We start from the raw sequence: 21100 nt of genomic DNA, 5'->3' as shown, positions 1-21100 counted from the left end.
AGAATACATAACCTCATCTTTTCCCCCATGACAGCTAGTGGGTTTGAGCCTCGGATCTTGTGATTAGCAGCTGCAGCAATGAGCTCAAACATTAGAACAATTATGAGGATGGCCCAGGACCACGTGGTGTCTCATTCTGTTATGCGGAGTGATGCTGTGAGTAGCCTGGGACAACAGTGGTGTTAGAGAAGCCCCAGGCACAGTGGTTAACACCGCGTTACTAACCAGATCAGCGATTTGAATCTACCAGACATGTTGCAGAATAAAGATTTGGCAGTTTGCTTCCCTAAAAATTTACAATATTTGAGGCCCTCTGGGCCAGTTCTAATTTGACTGACAGGGTGTCTGTGAGTTCAAAGTGACCTGACAGTGGTGCGCTGGCTTTAGTTTGGCTAAGGTAGCCAGCCACTCTTCAAGCACAGAGAACAAGCCTTGGACAAACAGGTCCCGCTTCTTTGCGCTTGCTATTTGGCTCCTCTCCTTCAATGTGCTTTACAACTTTGCATCTTAAGCTGCATATTTGCCAGCTGCTTGATTTCTTCAGAATTCATACACAGATGCTCCCTGCAGGCTTACTGCAGACATCTCCCGACTTACCCAACCAGGCAGGGGCTTGGTGAGGAGGAATCTTCTGTCTGGCTTTTGATGGAGTGTCAAGATTCTCTTTCAAAGATGGGAACAGTTGTCCTCTTTTTTTCATTTCTCCTGTTGTTACTGGTAGGTGCTTTCTGGTCCCTCCAGACTTAGAGCGACTCAACCCGATGCACATCAGAATGGAATGTTGTCAGGCCTTGTGCCGTCCTCATAATTGCTGCAGTTTGACCCCATTCTTGCAGCCACGGTCTCAAGCCAGCTTGTTAAAAGTCTTTGTCTATTGGGAACTCTCTCCTTTACCTGGCATGTTATCTTTCTCTAGGGGCTCATCCCTCTTGCTAACTTGTCTTCCATAACTTAATCAGGATTTAAGATGAAAAATAGTTTATTTTCTACACATCATTTTCTAGGCATTTTATTTATTGTACTTTTTAATGTACAACTTATATATGTTAATTCGGTTAAACTTCCAACAATTGTGTGAGATGCGTATTACCCTAAAAGTCCAGTTTTAAATGACACGGCAGAACCAAACCAAAACCCCACCCTACTGCCATTGAGTGGATTCTGACCCATAGGGATCCTTTATGGGGTTTCAGAGGGTGAATGTCTATAACCCCATCTTTCTCCGGTGGAGCAGCCACTTAGCAGCCAAGGCCTAACTCACGGCACCATCCAAATTCATGTCTTCTGACTTAAAACCTAGGCTTTTATTATTCTGTTTGACTCAATGAGTCCCTGTGGACACTGACGTTTCAGTACTGCAATCTTTAAGAGCTAAGGGTATGGGGAAGAGTCATTTGGCAAACCTATATTTTAATTCTGAGTCTGCAATTGAAGCAATTCATTTAATAACTATAATGAATTTAAGGCATTTAACTTTCTGGAGTTTTAGTGTTTCACTTTAGACCCCTCTCCAACCTGCTTAGTCTTGCGCAATGTTAAAAATTCCCCAGCTCGCCCAAGGAGACTACTCTTAGGATATGAGGTGTTGGTACCAGTGGCTGAAATTATATACACCTCATCTATCGCCCATAATTAACCTGTACTTTCCTTCCTGATAACCTATCTCTTTGGAGCCCTTTCGGCTCTGAAAAGTCTCCTATCACAAGTGAGTATGAATAATAACCAGCCTGGCTGGGAAACCATGTGCAGAAAGGACAGTCACCACCTTCAGGTCACCCCAGAACAAAAGTCCTTTGGTCAAGGAACCAAACGTGTCTGGAAAGATGTCACCAAGCCAACTTGGGAGACATTTGGAATCGAGAGATCCAAGGAGGCATTTCCTGTTAAGAATCATTACACCACCCTAATGTATATTCATGACCAATCATCTGAAATCTGTTCCATATTCATAAACCCTTCAGTGTGCTTCCTGGTGCACACCTATAAAACTACCAATCTCCCCCTCACCCCCCCCCTTTTTTTTTCTTTTTCTGGAACAGGCCGTGGCAACTCTAGTTCCAGCTTGCTTGTTTCTGGATCAACCTACGTCAAGGTTTTCTTTCACTTTCATCCAGTCTCTTAGTCTCTCAGTCTTGCTGAGCTGGACCTGGGTTGATAACACACTGTTCCCAGAGATGTCCCCAACCTCACCCAGCCGAATCCATTCAAATATGATCCCTCTGTAGTAACATTGTATTATGCCCAGAGTTGGTTGTTTTGCTTTGCTTTTGTTGTTGTTGTTTTTTAGATAAATTTCAAGGACAAGAAGAAACCATGTTTGAAATCGTGGTTGTCTGCCAAGCACTTGGACCCAAGTTTTGCTATCTTTCAAGTACATGGGTGTGAGTGTCCAGTACTCTAGACCCCATATGACTGCCGTAGTCCACCTGACAGGCAAGCCCTAAGGTAGGGGAAGGAGCCAGTGAATAAGGAAGCGTTGGAGAGTTGCAGGCAGTAGCAGGAAATGCTTATAGTCGGTGTCATGCTACACAGTTTCACTCCTTTCCCAAGATGTGGCAATGGACACTCAAATTACTTCCTTGAAACTGAGTTCTCTAAAAGCCACCTGGGTCAGTTGTCCTCTGACTCAAGGAAGGGCCCAGCCAACAAAAAGGTGGTTAATATTTGCATAATGCTTTACAGTTTGCACCTATTGTGGAAGTAGGACCCACAATGCCCTGAAAGGACAGAATAGATCTGCCCCATAAGGTAAAAGTCATGACATAAATCATAACAGAAGCAGGCTACCACATCTCTTCCTTTGGGTCAGCAGCTGAGCACCTAGCCACTGCGCCACCACACAGTTTATACGTAACCACAGTCCATTCGGTTTCCCCAATAACCAGCTGAGATCAGGGTACTAGCACCTCTAATTTATCTTGGAAGCCTTGGAGTGTCAGGTAGTGAATAATTTGCCAAGCCTGACTTCAGTAAGTTACAAAAATTCACTCTCTAACCCAGTGTCTTATCCTTTCTCACTACACCTCCACCAAATCTGCTCAGTCCTGACAACATTTGTGCTTCCTGCTTGGTGCTTCAGGAAGTACAAAGAGATTTTCCTCCCTTTTTACTTCTTTCCCTCCCACATCTTTTCCCTTCTTCCTGGGTCCCTCCCTCCCTTCCTCCTAAGCTCCTGTGTTTCCTTCCTTCCTTATATTTACTGAGAAACTATTAAATTCCAGGCAGTTCCCTACAGTCACAAAAAGAAGCAAAATCCACAGAATTCATTTTCTAAGGAGAGAAAACATAAAATGAAAGAAACAAAAAGTATCATGTATGGTTGTTGGTGATAAATGCTATGAAACCAAATAAATTAAAAGTCATTGTGTTATTTTTCCACGGATATCAATTTACGAATGAAAGCATGAGGTGCAAATCAAAAACACAATGAGATACCACCTCACAGGTGTTAAAATGGCAATAATCAACAAAATGGCAAAACATCATCAACAACAACACAACCCTTGTCTTAGCAACAAGTGGAATCCCCATCCATTACTGATGGGAAAGCAGTTGGATAGTTCCTCAGAGATTGAACTTGTTGTTGTTGTTATTAGGGGCCACTGAGTCAACTGCAACCCACAGCCCCCCTATGCACAGCACTGAACATGCCTCAGGATTAGACCTATGCCTGAAGCCATTGGTACAGCCACTCTGTCAATCCATTTCATTAAAGGCTTTTATCTCTTTCGATGCCCCTACACATTACCAAGCATGATGTGCTTCTCCAGGGACTGGTCTCTCCTGAAAATACGTCCCAAGTATATATAAGATGTAGTCATGCCATCTTTGCCTACAAAGAACACTGTGGCCTTACCTCTTCCAATACAGAACAATTTGTCCATTTAACAGTCTATGGCACTTTCAGGATTCTTCTCTAGCGCTACAATGGAAATGCATCTGGTCTTCTTCGGTCTTCCTTACTCAATGTCCAACTTTCACATGCATATGAGGCAACGGAGAATACCATGGCTTGGGTTAGGTGCACCTTAGTCCTCAAAGTAACATCTTTGCGCTTCAACACTTTAAAGAGGTCTCGTGCGGCAGATTTACCTAATGCAGTACATCTTTTGATCTCTTGACTGCTGTTTTCATGAGCATTGAATGTGGATCCTAAAAAGACAAAATCCTTGACAAATTCAACCTTTTCTCTATTTATCATCATGTTATGCATTGGTCCAGTTGTGAGGATTTTTATCTTCTTTATGCTCAGCAGATCTGAAACTGAAAGAAATCAAGAAAAAATTAAAAGCCTTGAATTGCAATATTGACCAAGTCTATGGGGAAATTATTGAATGATGCAGGAAGCATCAAGAGAAGACAGAAAGGTTACACAGAGTCACCATACCAAAAAGAACTAGTCAACATCCCACCACTTTAGGAGCAAGAACCAATGGCACTGAAGGAAAAAATCAAATTGCACTGACTGCGTTAGCCAAAATCAAGGTTCCACAAATTGTTGGAATAACACGTGAAATGTTTCAGAAGCTGAAGAAACACTGGAAGCACTTACTTGTCTATGCCAGGAAATTTGGAAGACAGCTACTGGGCCCACTGACTCGAAGAGACACATATTTGTGCCCATTCCAGAGAAAGGTGGCCAATAGGATGCCCAAATTATAGAACGATATTATTGATATCGCACACAAGTGAAACGTTACTTAAGATCATCCAACAATGGTTGCAGGGGACATTGACAGGGAGCTGCCAGAAGTTCAGGCTGGATTCAGAAGAGGACATTGAACAAGGGACATCACTACTGATGTCACATGGATTTGGCTCAGAGGACTCTCTGAACAATGTTTACTTGTGTTTCCTTTACTATGAAATGGCATTGACTGTATGAACCCAAATAAATTATGGATCACCTTGAGAAGAATGTGAATTCCAGAAAACTTCCTTGTGCTCATGAGGAACTTATCCATGGGTCAAGAAGCATTTGTACAAACAGAATAAGGACATACTGCATGTTTTAAAATCAGGAAAGGTATGCATCGGGGTTGTATCCTCTCACTATACTTGTTCAATTTGTATGCTGAGAAAATCGCCAAAGATTGAACTTAGAACTACCAGATAGGCCAGAACTCCCAAGCCGAGGTATGCAATCACAAGAGAGGAAGGCAGGTATGCACACAGAAACCTGTAAGACTAAAATTATTGCAATGTTGTTCACAGTAACCAAAGGGTCTCCAAACACCAAACTCACTGACATTGAGTGACTCGATGCTGAGGCATATCTGCCCTAAGGATAGAGTAGAGCTGCCTCTGTGAGTTTCTGAGCCTGTATTTCTTTACGGGAATAGAATGTCTCATCTTTCTCCTTCGGAGTGATGGTGGTTTTGAGCTGCTTAACTTGGAGTTAGCAGCCCAGTGCTTACCCACTGCACCTCCAGGGCTCTTCTCTAAAAGGTCTAAACAAGCAAAACATCCATCGACGGATGACCAGATAAATAAAATGTGGCGTATAGACCCAATGGAACCCTGCTGTTGTCAGTTGTAAAGTCAATTCTACCTCATAGTGACCCTGTAAATCTGGAACAAAACTCACTGCCATCAACTCAATTCTGACTATAGGACACAGGAGAACTGCACTTGTGGGTTTCTGAGGCTGCCAGTCCTTCGGGAGTAGCATTGCCCCCATATTCCCCAAGATTGCATCTCCTGCAATCTTTGCAGAAGTAGCTGTCGGAGTTGTTTTGCCCGTGGTGTGCCTGTTGGTTCAAATTGCCAACATTTCGATGAGCAGCTCAGCCCTTGACCATTGCATTATGAGGTCTCCTTTAATGGAATACTCCTACCACACCAGACTCACTGCTGTGAAGTCAATTCTGATTCATAGACATGCTCTAGAGCAGGCTAGAACTACTCTGTGGGGTTCCAAGACTGTACCTCTCGACAGCAGTAGAAATAGAATCTTTCTCCCATGGCGCCGCTGGTGGTTCCGTGCTGACTTAGAACTACCATATGACTCAGAACCCCCAAGCCTAAGTAAGCGCTCACTGCCTGGTCCTGCACCATCCTCACAATTGTTTTATGCCCGTGGTTGCAGCCACGGTGTCAACTCATCTCATTGAGGGCCTTCCTCTTCTTTGCTGCCCCTCTGATTTACCAACCATGATGTCCTTCTCCAGGAACTGGTGTCTCTGGACTACACGTCCAAAGTATGTAAGAAGAAATTTCACCATCCGTGCCTCTAAGGAGGACTCTTGCCATACATTTTCCAAGATAGAGTTGTTTATCCTTTTGGTAGTTCATGGCACTTTCAATATTCTTTGCTAGCCCTACAACTCAAGTGCATTGATTCTTATTCGGTCTTTCATATTCAATGCCAAATTTTCTTTTCTTTAAAAAAAATCACTTTATTGGGGGCTCCTACAACTCTTATCACAATCCATACATGCATACATTGTGTCAAGCACATTTGTACAATTGTTGCCCTCAACATTCTCAAAACATTTTCTTTCTACTTGAGACCTTGGTGTCAGCTCCTCATTTCACTCCCCCTCTCCACCCCGCACCCCCATGAACCCTTGATAATTTATAAATCATTATTATTTTGTCATGTCTTACACTGTCCAACGTCTCCTTTCACCCACTTTTCTGTTGTCCATCCCCCAGGGAGGAGGTTATATGTAGATCCTTGTAATTGATTTCCCTTTTCTACCCCACCTTTCCTCCACCCTCCCGGTATCACCACTCTCCCCACTGGTCCTGAGGGGTTCATCTGTCCTGGATTTCCTGTGCTTCCAGTTCCTATATGTATCAGTGTACATCCTCTAGTCTAGCCATATTTGTAAGGTAGAATTGGGATCATGAAAGTGGGGGCAGGAAGCATTTAAGAACTAGCGGAAAGTTGTATGTTTTATCGTTGCTACACTGCACCGTGACTGGCTCGTCTCCTCCCCACGACTCTTCTGTAAAGAGATGTACAATTGCCTACAGATGGGCTTTGGATCCCCACTCTGCACTCCTCCTCATGCACAATGATATGATTTTTTGTTCTTTGATGCTGACACCCAATCCCATTGACACCTCATGATCACTCAGGCTGGTGTGCTTCTTCCATGTGGGCTTTGTTGTTTCTGAACTAGATGGCTGCTTGTTTATCTTCAAGTCTTTAAGACCCCAGATGCTATATCTTTTGATAGCCAGGCACCATCAGCTTTCTTCACCTCATTTGCTTATGCACCCACTTTGTCTTCAGCTATTGTGTTGGGAAGGTGAGCATCATGGAATGCCAGTTTAATAGAACAAAGTGTTCTTGCATTGAGGGAGTACTTGAGGAGAGGCCCAATGTCCAGCTGCTACCTTAATACTAAACCTATAAATATATGCACATAGGTCTATTTCCCCATTCTCATATATAAATATATTTACATATGTACATGCCTTTATTTAGACCTCTATAAATGCCCTTTGCCTCCTAGTTCTTTCCTCTATTTCATTTTACTTTCCTCTTGTCCCACTATCATGCTCAGTCTTCATTTGGGTTTCAGTAATTCCTCTTGGTTACATTACCTTTGATCACGCCCTACCAGGTCTCCTACACCCTCCTCACCACCAATTTGGATCACTTGTTATTCCCTTGTCCCTGGGTTTATTAACACCCACTTCCTTTCCCCTGCCTCCCCATCTCCCATGTCCTCCCCCCACCGGAGACAGACCTGCGGAGATAATAACATACACAAAAACAAGACAGAGCAAAACCAAGCAACAAAAGAAAACAACAACAAAACCAAAGACAAAAAAAAAAAAAAAGCCTGAAATAGTTCAAGGTTGACCTTGTTTTCCAGTTGAGTCTGATGGGGTCCCTTGCCCTAGCCCCAAAGTCTATTTTTGGTATTCCCTCGGGACTTCCTGGCTCTGCTCCCCTTGCTGTTCTGTTGCATGCCCTTAGTGTTTTGCCTTGGTATGGTGGGGTCAGATTGGGTGCAATTCCCACACTGTGTCTCCAGTGTTTTCCCCTGTAGGGCTATGGGTCAGTGAAAGATATCATGCCTCGTAGTGGGGCCGGCCATATGATCCTCTCTGTGCATTGGCTGCTCTGAGCAGGGATATCATCCTCAAGGCTTGGTGCGCCAGGATGTCAGGATGTGCTCCATTCCCTCCCCCCCTCCCCCTTCATTTGCTCCTGTGTGCTCTGATCAGACCTGTATCCCTCTACCTGAGATGTAGCTTCAGTGCTGTCCTCTGAAGTAAATTCTTCTGTGGGAAAGCAATGCCCAACTTTCATGAGCATGTGAGGCAACTGAAAGTGCCATGGCTTGGGGCAGGCACACCTTAGTCCTCAAAGTAACCTCCTTCCTTTTCAACACTGTAAAGAAGTCTTTTGCAGGGATTTACCAGTGTGACTCATCGTTTGATCCCTTCAATGCTGCTTCCATGAGCATTGGTTATGGATCCAAGCATGACAAAACCTTTGACAATTTCAACTATTCTCTCCATTTATTGTGGTGTTGCCTATTGGTCCAGATGTGAGGATGTTGGTCTTCTGTACATTGATCTGTAACCCTGCTGAAGGCTGTAATTCTTGTTCTTCATCAGTAAAGGCTTCCAGTCCTCTTCGCTTTCAGCAAGCAAGGTGACACCACCTGCATATTGCTCACAGAAGCATGTGCCTATCTTTCATACAGTTCCATTTTAGTCTCATGTGTATGACCAATGACCATCTTTCCCACTGACCGGTAGCCTGTGGGTCAGGGACATTGTCTGATCCACTTGCTGACTTTTGATTTCATCATTTATCTTTCTAAAGGCCCAAATTAAAAAACTCAGAAAGATGCAGCCACACCAAGCGATTGCTCCCAGCCTTCCACCTTTTTCTTCCAGCTCTTGCTTTAGTAATTCCCTTTGCGTGGAGTACGTCCACTTCCTTCTACCCTCCCTCGTGGAAGGCTTCTGGCTTCCGGGACCAGCTTACATGTTTGAAAGTTTTTCTAGATAACTCTGCAACTCCTCTCCACCCTTATTGTTCTGTTATCAATGCTTTCATTATTTAAAAACAAAACAAAACCTTACTATAGTTGACTGAATTTTGTACTTAACTAAATTCATGTACTAGAATGGGAAAGCGCAGCGCTGAGAAGAATCTCTTATCAATCTCTCATTCTGAATAAAAATGCTTACTATTGTTAGGTATCATTGAATTGGTCCCACCAAATAGCAACCCATGTATAATGGGATCAAACACTGCCTGATCCTGCATCACCCCCATAATTGTTGCTATCGTTGAAGCTATCGTTGCAGCCACTGTCTCATCCTTCTCTTTGAGAGGCTTCCTCCTATTCCTTGAGAAGTGCTCATTCTTTGGGAAGTCTGTGTCATTCTCTATCTACTTCACCAACACCATAATTCAATATCTACTTCACCAACACCATAATTCAATATCTACTTCACCAACACCATAATTCAATATCTACTTCACAAACACCATAATTCAATATCTACTTCACCAACACCATAATTCAATATCTACTTCACAAACACCATAATTCAATATCTACTTCACCAACACCATAATTCAATATCTACTTCACCAACACCATAATTCAAACGTGACAATATCTCTTCAGTTCCTTTTATTCATTGTCTAGCTCTTATACATGTGTGACAAGATTGAAAATACCAAGGTTACTTTAGTTCTCAAAATGGCATCTTTGCTCGATAATACTCTGAAAACATTTCTTACAAAGCCCTTTGTTCATAGCTGGTTTCATGGGGCCCTTGGTTCATTCCCTTAGCAGACTGGGCAGAAATCCCTGTTGTGTCTCTGTCATTTCACCCTCAAAGAGAGCAGGACCCCAAATTGCTTTGAGGAAATGAATGAAGACTGGTTGCCCTATGAACCTACTCTCTTCTGACCCTGTTCTTTATCTCTTTGCCTCCGGGGGAAATGAACCATCAAATAGTGAACCGGTTTTCTTCAAGGCTGATACCCACTCATAATCACCATCTCTATGTGGAACTGCTGAAGCCTGGAAGATACAGACTTCACTAGTGTTAAATAAACCAAAATTCACCACCATTGAATCAATGCAGGACTCAATATGACCCCCATCCAATGCTTCCCAGAGCGCAACTTTGTAGGAGTAGAAAGCTAAGTCTTTCTCCCTTGGAGCTGTTGGTGGTTTTGAACTGCTGCTCATGTGGCTCACAGCCCATTGCATAACCACTACACCACCAGTGCTCCAGAGTGTTAAATAGGAACAAGTTAAAAACTAGTAATGTATGAATCCATGCAGCCTGTCTCCACTAAGCTAAAGAGCAGAGATAGGTCAACTGCAAATGTTTTTGCTCGGATGCCAGTGGTCAGAGAAAGTTGTAGGAAAGACTCTCATAAGCCACCAGAACAGCTCATCTCAGGCTGCCAAGTATCAAAGAGAGAAGGGGGTGAAAAGGACTGGGGGCTGAGGTCACTCTTGGTGTAGAAGCAGAATCAAGTGGCCCCCTGAAGCTCTTGAAGGTCTCGTCTTTATTCCTGCTGCTACTTGCACTCATTAGAATTCAGATGAATTCTTGAATGTCCTGATGGATTGTCTTCACTCTACTTTTGAGAGAACAACTTCAAGGCTTTTTGCGATTCAACTGAAACTATAGGGTTAATTTGCTTTTCTCCAGTCCCCTTGGTCAATGTTAGAAAAGACAGGTTACGGCAGTGAGGGGTCCACTCTTACAGACTTTCATATTTCTTGCACTGTATTCCTTCTCTCATAACAAATTCATTCACTTCTCCTTTCTCTTCAACTTCTCTCCAAAAACCTTACTGTATATTTGCAAGTTTCTTTTATCATCATTCCTATTCTGTGTGTTAGCCTGGGTAGACTAGGGAAACAAATCCATAGAAACTCATCTGTGTATAAGAAGGAGTTTTATATAAAGGTTAATTGTACATTAAGAAAGCATCTCAACCCGGTCCAGTCTAAGTCTGATGCTATCCCCTATGTCTGATACCAGTCTATAAAGTCCTCTTCAGATGCACAAAACCCATGCAATGGCACTGAATGCAGGATGATCAAAGGCCAGTGGATAGAAGGCCTTTGGGTCCAGTGGTGTCGCAAGCATCTTGGTGCTAGCAGGGGTCTCTATGTGACTTCTTTGGCTTCAGAGGTCTGGTTGCATCTGGGTAGGTCCATGTGGCTTCTCCAGCTCAGGGCACTAGCATAGCTCCATGTGTCTTGTCAGCTGCAATGTCTCCCAGGGAGTGAGCGGAGAACCAGAATCTCCTGCCGCCAAGTATGGAAAGTATAGGATTTCCCAAATCCTCAGGAGAAGGCCATGCCCACACAGAGGCCTCATTGGTTATGACCCAATTGACAGACTAGACTCCACCCCTTCACTCTTAATCCTCTCAAGTCCCAAATTGACACCGGATCATGTAACTACCACATTCTGGCACAGCCAGACACTTTATTTTAAAACCGTGCTGCTATTCAACTCCGCCTCTGATTATCTGCAACTTCGGCTGGCCTTCTGCGACTCACTGTGACCATCTAAGTTCTTTCCTCTTGCTATACTGTACTCCTAGTTTTTTAATGAACTCATTCACTTCTTTCTCATCACTCAATCTCCAAACAACTTACCGTATACCTTTAAGCTCCTTTACCATCGTTCACATTCTGGCACAACCAGACACTATTTCAAGACAGAACTAAATTCGGCTCCTTTTCTGAGTATCTGTAACATACTCCAGGCTCCTGCGACTTACTGCATGCATCTAAATTCTTTTCTCTTGCTAGCGTTTACATTACAAACTAAGCAATCACTGAATGTAAAAAATCCTATCGCCTTTAACTAAACGTTAGCAAAAGGTTAAGTTGCCTCTGGAGGGAATTCCTTCTTAACCTTCTGGTTCTTGCGAGCACGAAGTTCCAAAGCGAAAGCAGTCACTTATTCTAAAGGGGGGAAGAGGCAGGTGCCTCCTCTAGCTATGGGAGTTGTACCTATTCAGCTTTTCCTTGAGGGAAACTTTGCGTCAAGACTACCAACTTGTTCCCAGAGAGTTCGCTAACTACTGTTCCCTCATTTGGGAACCAAGGATAATAGTACCAAACAGGGCTTTCTCATCCACTGTACCCAAACCAAACTCACTGCCACGCAGTTAATGCTGACTCATAGCGCCCCCTGTGGGTCTCCGAGACTGTAACAAACAGTGACTGGAGTAGAAAGCCCAGTCTTCCACCTGAGGATGTGCTGGTGGTTTCAAACTGTGGACCAGGCGGATCGCAGCCCAACATGTAACCACCATCCCACCAGGGCTCCTCCAGCCACCGTCTAATGAGCAGCTTTAAGGAACTGCTGGAGAATTGTTAAAGATTGTTAATTCCTGCCCTGTGCTAGAAATTCCTTTCTGAACCTACAAGTGTAGGTCCCCTTGTCAAAGAGCAAGTGCGGACTATTCCTTACTGAAGTTCTCTGGGATGGAGGCCTTTGCTTTCCTTTTCTCTGGATGCTTGGATTCCATGCTATCAGACCACGGTCGCCATTGGTGGCTCTCCAGCCAGCTGGGAGCCACCCGAGACGCAGAGACTAAGTGCTCAAGACACGAGGTTGAGTCATGAGGGGAAGGAAGAGGGACTCAAGAGCGAGAGAAAACCCTCTGGAGCTTTCTGCAGGTCAGTTTTCATTTACACATTAAAGGAGAACGTTCATAAAAGCTCGAAAGCAGGGGCAAGAAGCCCAAGGCACAACGACTTCATCTCGAGATGTTTTCATGACTCATGATTCGCACACATTCGTACATGCAAACACATTCTGACCTGGTGGAGTTCTTTTGGGTCTCTAGGAAGGAGTCTCCTTATCACTCAGCATTTGGGGCCAAGTTCCTGGTCCAGGAAAACAGTTCCACACTCCAGGCTTGCTCATAGCCCCTGCACACAAACAATCCTCCCAGAGGGAACAGGACAGTGTTTCCCTACATTCCCCTCCGGCCTTTGGTGTGACACCCACACGGATGCTCCCATAGCGGCTCCTGCATAATAACGTTGCTATTATTGTTAGGTGACCTTGAGTCCCTTCCAATTCATCGTGACACTGTGTACAACAAAGCACAATGCCCCCTGGTTCTGTGCCATCCTCAGAGTTGTTGCTGTGTTTGAGCCCATTGTTGTAGCCGCTGCGACATCCTTCTCCCTGAGGCCTTCCTCTGTTCGGCTGCCCCTCTACGTTACCAAGCACGATGCCCTTCTCCAGCGCCTGCTCTCTCCTGACAACATGTGCAAATCACGCAAGACAGAACCCCACCATCCTGGCCTCTAAAGACCGCTCTGGCCGTGCTTCTTCCAAGGCAGATTTGTTTGTCCTTTTGGCAGTCCATGGTATTTCCATATTCTTTGCCAGCCCATAATTCAAATGCATCAATTCGCCCTTTGTCTGCCTTTGTCAATGTCAACTTTCACATGCGCATGGAGCAATTGAAAATACCATGGTTTGGGTCAGGCACACCTTAGTCCTCAAAGTGACATCCTTGTTCTTCAACCCTGTAAAGAGCTCCTGCGAGGTAGATTTTGCCTGGTGCAACATATCATTATGATGGGCTGTACTCAAGAAAGCAGTCCGTGCTCAGTCTCATTTTGAGTGCCTTCCAGCTTGAGGGGCTCGTCTTCGGGCTTCCTATCCAGCATGTTCTGCCGCTATTCATAGGGCTTTTGGTACCTAGTCCCTCAGAAGCGGATTCCTTAATTTGTAGTCTCTTAATAGCCTGGATGCTCCGCTGAAACCTGTTCACCATGAGTGACCTTGCTCTTATTTGAAGTAGTGGTGATGTGGCTTCTGGCAACACGCACGTTCCCAGATGATGACAAACTGATGGACAAGTGGTGGCCTAATAACACCACTTTGGAAAAATATAGCACTGTAAAATAATGGAAAAGAAAGGCCTAATATTCATAAATGTATTCATAAAAGTAAAAACGACTAGTAAAAGCAAATAGAGAACAATTGAGCAAATTATACATCACTGCAAACAAGTACAATACACTTTTCAGAATCAAAGGGAAACAAGCCTTCTCTGATTAAGATATGGGGGAAGGTGACTATAAATGAGGCCATACCAGCAGAAAAATGTGGAACACAAGACAAGTACTGTGTACACTCGTGTATAAGCTGAGTTTTCCAGCACATTTTTAATACACTTTTTGTGGCAAAATTAGGTGCCTCGGCTGATATTTTTGGTCGGCTTATACTTGAGTATATATGGTACATATTGCTTATAAGACTTAATATACATGCACGGGCACAGAAAAGAAACAAAAGAACAGAACAAGATGTACATAGTTGTCATTTTGAAGCTATTAAATTTGTATTCTGTGAAGGGTTTGGGTGTTAAACAGTATTGCACAACAAAAATGTCATAGAATAATTAATAAAGCAGGAAGTCAACCCAGAGGGAATGAAGGGCTGACCATGTTTTTGCAGGCTTTGGGCCGTGAATAGGTTTGCGTGTGTTATTGACCCCAGGTTGTGCAAAGGTGTCGTTATCAACTCAGACAAGTGCGCTGCTTTTGTTCCATGCATCTTTTGTTGCTGTTCTTGTTGTCACCTGCTCCCATGACAACAGAGTTGGTTTCCTTCTGGGCCTTTTGCTTTCAAGTGGGACTCGGATGACCTGTGCAATGGTTTCGTGTGGATAAGGGGTAACTTATCGGAAGGGCGCCAGTCCTCATCCTCAACTTCTGGTCCTAGAGCTGCCTTCTTGCTCTTTCCAGATTTCTGCTTTCTTCCTGAGTCAGTGGGTTGCCTACAATCACCGATTTAGTTGCAGAGATGAGAGCTGAAGTTAGGAAGGCAAGGCTTTGAACAGCCCCAGCTCCTGGTCTATGAAGAGGAAACGATCTTTTCCCTCTTCCTAGTTTTAGAGCTTGCTGAAAAGGGCTTTTCAAGGAAGCTGTGTACATAATTTAACCGTCTGCGAGAGAAATTGGAGGTCGGGTCAACAAAATCAGCGTGTTTCTTATTGCTCCCACTAAGTAGACTCATAGGCTGATGAAGTAGTGGTCACACATAGCTGCTAATTTGAAACCACCAACCACTACTCAGGAGAAAGAATAGGCATTTTACTTCTGTAAAGAATTAGTCTGGGCCCCAGCTATCAAAAGACATAGCATCGGGGGTCTTAAAGGCTTGAAATTAAACAAGTGGCCATCTAGCAGAGAAGCAACAAGTCCACATGAAAGAAGCACACCAACCTGTGCGATCATGAGGTGTTGACAGAAGCAAGTAACAGACACCAGAAGACCCAAAACAAACAAAAAATATATGTATTGTTGAGAACAAGGGGTGTCAGAGCAGAAACCCCAAACCCATCTGTAGACAATAGGACATTCCCTCACAGAAGGGTAACAAGGAAGGGATGAGTCAACCAGGGTACAGTACAGCACCAATGAAACACACAATATTCCTCTGGTTCTTTGAGGCTTCCTCACCACCCCCTCCCCCACTATCATGACCCCAGTCCTGCCTTTCAGTTCTGGCTAGACCAGAGCATGCACACTGGTACAGATAAGAGCTCACGACACATGGAATCTGGGTCAGATAAACCCCTCAGGAACAGAAATGGGAGTAGCGAAACCAGGAGGGTAGGGGGAATGTGGGGGGAGATGGGGATGAAGGAGGAACTGATTGTAATGATCAATGAAGATCAATGATTACTGCCCCCAGGAGGATGAACAACAGAAGTGTGGGTGAAAGGAGACAGCAGTCAGTGTAAGATTTGAGAACAATAATAATTCATAATTTATCAAGGGGTCGCAAGGGTGGGAGGAGCGGGAGGGAGGGGAAAAAGAGGAGCTGATACCAAGGGCTCAAATAGAAAGTAAATGTTTAGAAAACGATGATGGCAGCATATGTTGCCACAAATGTTCTTGATACAATTGATGTATGGATTGTTATAAGAACTCTAAGAGCCCCCAATAAAATAATTTTTCAAAAATAAAAAGAATTCATCTCAGACGCTCACAGGGGCCTTTCTACCCTGACCTAGCAGTCTGGGACGACTCAGAATGTGCCCCGGGGCAGTGCTCTTGGTTTGGTTTGGAACTAAGTGAAGGGAGCCCCAGTGGGGTGGCCTCGTGGGTCAGGGGTTGGACTGATGGCCAAATTCAGTAGCTCAAAACCATGGGAGAAAGATGAAACGTTCTACTCTTGTAAAGATTTACAGCCTCCCAAACCCATGGAGACAGTTAAACTCTGTCTTAGAGGGTGGCTCTAAGCCAGACTCTGCTCAATGGCAATGGATCAAAGGTAAGTGGGACCTTGCCAGAGTGATCTAGGACACGCAATAGAAGGCAAGATTTTTCTCCTCCAGCTCGCTGATGGAAAATAGACTCACGCTAATGGGAACATTGGCAAACTTCCAAAGTTTGATCTGAAGAATATTTTCTTTTTGTACCATATAATCCATAGATTTATTTTCCGCCTAAGGGCTTCTGCTGTGTGTCTTTCGGGGGAAGATGAGCTGGACCCTCTGTGGTGCTGATTGCTCTGGCTGGGGTTCTTGCTTTGGGATGAGAATAAGTTGCAATGAATGAGCACCAAGACAGAGAAAAGAAGGTATCTCCCAGACGTTCATCCTCACACATTGTTGAAAGGATGTTTGCACACCTCATATATGAGAGCCATCCCTCCCCCCCCCCCCATTTTACATCGTTTCTTTCCCTGGAGCCCTCTTTCTCCACCACTTTTCGTAGGAAAACTCATCCTAATTAAATACACGAGGGTGCTTGCCAAAGTCTGTGGAAAATGGAATAGAAGGATAATGAATTTTTCCCCACAATTCCTTTTAAGCTCCCTCCATTGTTATGCATGAAAGTCTATCCATCCACTGCATTTCTCTGAGGAAAAATATAGGTAGATATACAAATTGGAATGTTTTTTGCCTCATGACCATGAGTTCCTTCTGGGTTGATGTAGCATGGGAACTGTTACAGGCATATTGGGGTACATTGCAGATAAGTCCTGTTGGGCCTCGGTAGGCAAAGTGGCGCCCCTCCTGTGTACTGTGTCCCTGGGTGGAGGCCACCCACCACAGGCGGTGGATGCACTCCAGTGAGTGGGTTTCAGGAAACCACTTGCAGAGGTGGGGATCTGAATCCCTCAGATCTTTCCGTGTCTGTTTGTTCCTAGGAAAGTCTTCCTGGACCCCACGTACCCATGTCCATTGTGGATGCTGGGAGAGGACCCACTGGCACCTGTGGGGTGTAGCCAGCTAGACTCCAGTGACAGCTTCTAGAGAGTCTGCCCGGGATGTGTGGAGGGAGGGGGAATCCAGAGGATCTCCTTCCCTTTGGGCAGCAAATGGGTGATCGAGCATGGGGTCGTGGTGGAAGGGGGTGGTCTAGTCCTTAGTCTGGTGCACTGGTGGGCTGAGTCACTGCAACTTCCTGCTCTGCCCATCTTAGTCCCCTTGATTCCCCTACATAGCTGTTGACCCTTAATAAACATTTCACATCTCAAATTGTTTTTGAGGCTGCTCCAGGAAAAGCTAGCCCATGACAACATCTTGATATGAAGACCCTTGGGCTACGCCAGAGAACTGCTTAGTGCACTGGACCATAATGGATGGCCTAGAGCCAACTCCTGCTCTACCCCTCCCCTACCTGCTCCCCACTGCCACCCCTACTACAAGGAACCTGAAAGGACTGGGTTCTTAGTTTCCTGAAGTACTTGTGTTTACTAGTCAGGGCTGGCAGGGATTTATAGCACCCTTGACCATAATGGGTGGACTGGAGCCAACTCCTATTCTGGTCCCTCCCTCACCTTCTCCACACTGCCCACCTCTGCTACACGAAACCTGGAAGGACTGATTTCCTACTTATTAGTCAAGGATGCCAGGAATTAATAGTCTGAAGCAACAATATACTTGATACATTAAAACAACAACAACTCACTGCTGTTGAGTCTATGTCGATTCTTGGTGACCCTATAGGACAGGGTAGAACTGCTCCCTGTGAGTTTCCACCAGAGCTCCACATTAAAATAAAGCAACAACAAAGACATTGCTTTTCTGGGTTTCCCTTGAGTTCAGTGGCAATGCGAGGGAGGTTTCCCAGCTGGAGGCTGTAGTGTACACTGCCACAAAAAAAGGCCCCGGAAGCTACTAGTGCCACCTAAACCTGAACCTCATCGCCACCATAGTAAAGAGAAAGACCACTTTCAAGGGAGACCCAAGAGGGTTAACTATGTATCCTAACACTGTTCTATAGACTTCACTTTTTTTTTCTTCAAGAATCACCGAGAGTGGTAGATTGAAAGAGAAGGTACAAGTAATTGTTTCCATTTCAGAGAAGAAGACATGGAATAACTTGGCAACTTTTAATCTAATTTTCTCCATATTATTGTTAGGTGCTGTGTTAGTCTGGGTAGACTAGAGAAACAAATTCATAGACACTCATATATGTATAGGAAAGAGCTTTATATACAAGAGCAATTGAATATTGAGAAAACATCCATGCCCAGTCTAGATCAAGTTCATAAGTCCCATGTTAGCCTATATGTCCAATACCAATCTATAAAGTCCTCTTCAGACTCAGGAAACACATGTAATGTCACCAAATTCAGGAAAATCAGAGACCAGTGGTTGGGAAGTCTTGTGGATCCAGTGGCATTGTAAGCATCTCAGCGCTGGCAGAGGTCTCCACGTGGTTTCTCCAGCTCCAGATGTCTGGCTCCATCACCCTCTCTCCATGTGACTTCTCCACAGGGATGTCTCTGAGGGAGTGAGCAGAGAGGGAGTGTCTCCCACCTCCAAGGAGGAATACAGGAGTTCCCAGAATCCTCAGGAGAAGGACATGCCCATGCAGAGGCCTATTGGCTATCTCCTGATTGACAGGCTAGACTCTACCCCTACACTCTTCATCCTCAAAGTGATACCAGATTATGTAACTACCACAGATGCCATTGACTCATTTCTGACCCATAGCAACCGTATGCACAACAGAAGGAAGTACGGCCCGGCACTGTGCATTCTCACAATCGTTCCTGTGCTGGAGCCTACTGTTGCAGCCACGGTGTCCATCCATCTCTTTAAGAGCCTTCCTCTGTTTTTGCTGCCCCTCTACTGATGGTCCTCCAGAGGCTGGTCTCTCCTGACAACATGTCCAAAGTAACTGATGTGAAGTCTACCATCTTTGCTTCTAAGGAACATTCTGGCCATGCTTCTTCCAAGGCAGATTTGTTTGTCTTTCTTGCAGTCTGTGCTGCTTTCAATATTCTTCACCAGCATCACAATTCAAAGGCATCGATTCGTCTTCAGTCTTTCATATTCCATATTCAACTTTCACATACATCTGAGGCAACCGAAACAGGGTGGCTTGTCTCGGCCATATTTTTGCTGTCTGATCCTCTATTGAGGTCTTGAGCAGCAGATTTACCCAATTCAACTCATCTTTTGATCTATTGATTGCTGCTTCCATGAGCAGTGGTTGTGGATCCAAGCAAGACAAAGCCCTTGACAACTTCAACCTTTTCTCCATTTATCATGATGTTACCTATTGGTCCACTTGTGAGAATTTAGTCTTCTTTACATTGAGTCATAATCCAGAGCAAAGTGCCATTTTAGCTCTTCACCGCTATGTGCTTCAAGTCCTCCTCACTTTCAGCATGCAAGGTTGTGTCATCCTGCATATCATAGGTTGCTAATAAGCCTTCCTTCAATCCTGATGCCACATTCTTTTTCATATAATCTATCTTCTCTGCTTTTGCCTAGCATACAGACTGAATAAGTATAGTGAGAGATTACAGTCCTAACACACACCCCTCCTGATTTCAAGCCATGCAGTATGTCTTTGTTCTGTTTGAACAACTAACTGCCTCTTGATTCATGCATGAGTTCTGCATAAGCATAATAATCTAGAACTCCTATTCTTCTCAAGGTTAAACATTGTTTGCTATGATACAATACACATAGTTGAATGCTTTGTCATAGTCAATGGGGTAGTTATATAATCTGTTGCCAATTTCAGAAAATTATGAGTGAAGGGGTGGAGTTTACCTGTCCATCAGGTTGCAGCTTGATGACCTCAGTTGAAGGCACTGAAGGAGATAAATAGCTCACTGGAGGTGGGACACTCATTCACCCCTCGAGCCCCATGAAGCTACCTTGATGCAGCCAGAGCTCTGGGAGCTGGAGGAGCCATGTGAAGACCCCTGCCAGTGCTGAGATGCTTACAACGCCTCTGGATCGACAAGATTTCCCACACATTGGCCTGTGACCTTCCTGCATTCAGCATCATTGCATGTGTTTCGTGAGTCTGAAGAGGACTTTATAGATTGGTGTCAGACATATAGACTAATATGGCACTATGGACTTGATCTGGACTGGGCTGGGATGTTTTCTCAATATTCAATTGTTCTTGTATATAAAGCTCTTTTGTGTACACATGAGTCTCCCTGGATTTGTTTCTCTAATCTACCCAGACTAACACAAGTAAACATCTTTCTGGTCTTCTCTGCTTTCAGCCAGGATCCATCTGACATCAGCAATGATATCCCTTGTTCCCTGTCCTCTTCTGAATCCAGACTGAACTTCTGGCAGCTCCCTGTCAATGCACTGCACCGTTGTTGGATGATCTTCAGAAAATGTTAACTTGCATGTGATAGAAATGATATTGTCCTATATTTTTGCTATAGGAATATAAAAACATAACAAGAACAAAAACCCACTGCCATCAAGTTTGTTTCAACTCGTAGAGACCATATAGGACAGGATAGAGCAGCCCCTTTGGGTTCCTGAGGCTGTAAATCTTTATAGGAGCAGGTAACCTCATCTTTCTGAGGAGGAATTGAACTGCTGGAGTTGAACCGCTGACCCTGAAGTTAGCGGTCCCAGGTGAACACCACCAGGGTTCCTTATAGGGATGCCATCGCACCAAAACTATAACTTGTCATAACTTGCATAATTGAAATATGACTAGTGACTTTAAGTATTAGCTGCCTTTTATGGATGAGGAAACAGGTTTGGAAAAGTGAAGAAGCCCACGGTTACACAGCTTATTTGTGGGATACGAGTCCCTATGATCTGTGGGCACTGAGTCCTGGTCCTCATAGATATGAGAGATCCAGGCATCTT

The sequence above is a fragment of the Tenrec ecaudatus genome, chromosome 11 (assembly GCF_050624435.1).
Source record: "Tenrec ecaudatus isolate mTenEca1 chromosome 11, mTenEca1.hap1, whole genome shotgun sequence".
NCBI lineage: Eukaryota > Metazoa > Chordata > Mammalia > Afrosoricida > Tenrecidae > Tenrec > Tenrec ecaudatus.
The sequence above is the reverse complement of the archived record's forward strand: the minus strand, read 5'-3'. Positions refer to the sequence as shown.